Source organism: Sander vitreus, chromosome 5, assembly GCF_031162955.1.
Source record: "Sander vitreus isolate 19-12246 chromosome 5, sanVit1, whole genome shotgun sequence".
Lineage (NCBI taxonomy): Eukaryota > Metazoa > Chordata > Actinopteri > Perciformes > Percidae > Sander > Sander vitreus.
This window is the reverse complement of record NC_135859.1, coordinates 36,763,387-36,765,268: the sequence shown is the minus strand read 5'-3', so window position 1 is coordinate 36,765,268 and position 1,882 is coordinate 36,763,387.

The following is a 1,882-nucleotide window of genomic DNA, read 5'->3' as shown; positions in this document are numbered from 1 at the left end:
GCCACGCAGCCGACACGCTCACGCCACCGACACACTCACGCCACGCAGCCGACACGCTCACGCCACGCAGCCGACACGCTCACGCCACGCAGCCGACACGCTCACGCCATGCAGCTGACACGCTCACGCCATGCAGCTGACACGCTCACGCCACGCAGCCAACACGCTCACGCCACGCAGCCGACACGCTCACGCCACCACGCCACCGACACACTCACGCCATCACGCCACGCAGCCAACACGCTCACGCCATGCAGCCGACACGCTCACGCCACGCAGCCAACACGCTCACGCCATCACGCCACGCAGCTGACACGCTCACGCCACGCAGCTGACACACTCACGCCACGCAGCCGACACGCTCACGCCACCACGCCACGCCACACACTCACGCCACGCAGCCGACACGCTCACGCCACGCAGCCGACACGCTCACGCCACCGACACACTCACGCCACGCAGCCGACACGCTCACGCCATCACGCCACGCAGCCGACACGCTCACGCCACCGACACACTCACGCCACGCAGCCGACACGCTCACGCCACGCAGCCGACACGCTCACGCCACGCAGCCGACACGCTCACGCCACGCAGCCGACACGCTCATGCTACTGACACACTCACGCCACGCAGCTGACATGCTCACGCCACACAGCCGACGCGTGAAATTGTGTTCGCTAAACCCACCAGACTCCATGCAAATAATCAGTCATTTTAGCATCGTTAAACACACTTCATTCACAGTCGACAGAAACTAAATAAAACTATGAAAAGCTGTTTTGTGTCGTCTTTCCACTTTTCCAACCATCACAACTCTAGTTTGGTTGAAATAAACACATAGTTTACAGATCAACATGTGGAGATACACTGGCTCTATACACGCTAAAAGTGCTGTTTTTTTAAATGGAGTCTGGTGGGTTTAATGCTAGCGACTTCAGAGCTGTTTCTGGTTAAACAGAAAGGTCTCAAAGAGGCTGAATACTGGATCAATGTCACAGATCGTTGTTCCCATCAGTCACTCAGACACAAAAACTGAATAATAGGGTCCAGGTTTACCCTTTAAATTCGGCAATTCTGTGTCTCAGATGCAAAAAAAGCCATGATATCGGCATTACATATCTGCCATCAGCTGCCGTCTGGCTCCGTTAGCTTCTTCCGTGTTACTACGTAAGTACTCCGTCTCTACTCTCCAATATATCGGTACGAATGCACCGATCCTGAACAGAAAACGTCATGCGATCATCCTTTCCCCTAAATATTAGCTGCACGCTTTCCTCACGCTTCTGTAAATATTAAGACTTCTCCAGACATTTAACGAAAGGAACTCAAGCTTAAGGCCAGTGTCAGTGAAAGGACAATTGTGGCGTGAAAAACAAACATAAAAACCTGAAGCAGACTCTGCGATGGCGCGTTCACACCGGGACGGTTTTTTAAGCGGTGCGTTTACATACAAAGTCATCGCAAAGACGGGATACAAAGAGAGTTTAGTAGTAGGGCTGCACAATACATCCCTTTATTTAACCCTCCTGGTGTCCTCGGGTCTAATCTGACCCGTTTTCAACGTTCCTCTATCAGAAATGTGGGTTTCTTTCAACCATATTGTCAAAAAAAGTAACGTGGATGTTCCCTACGACGCTCTTCCCACGTTACAGAAATGATCAGTTCACTACTTTCACTGGATTTGGGTGTTTTCAGTCAATGTAATAGCATTGAGAGAGAAATAAACAGAAAAAAGTGACAAAAACTGGGTGCCTGGGTGGTAAGTGGTAGAGCGAGCACCCATATAAAGAGGCTCAGTCCTTGACACACAAGTTGCGGGTTCAATTCCGACCTGCGGCACTTTCCTGCACGTCATCCCCCCCCCCTCTCTCCCTCTCTC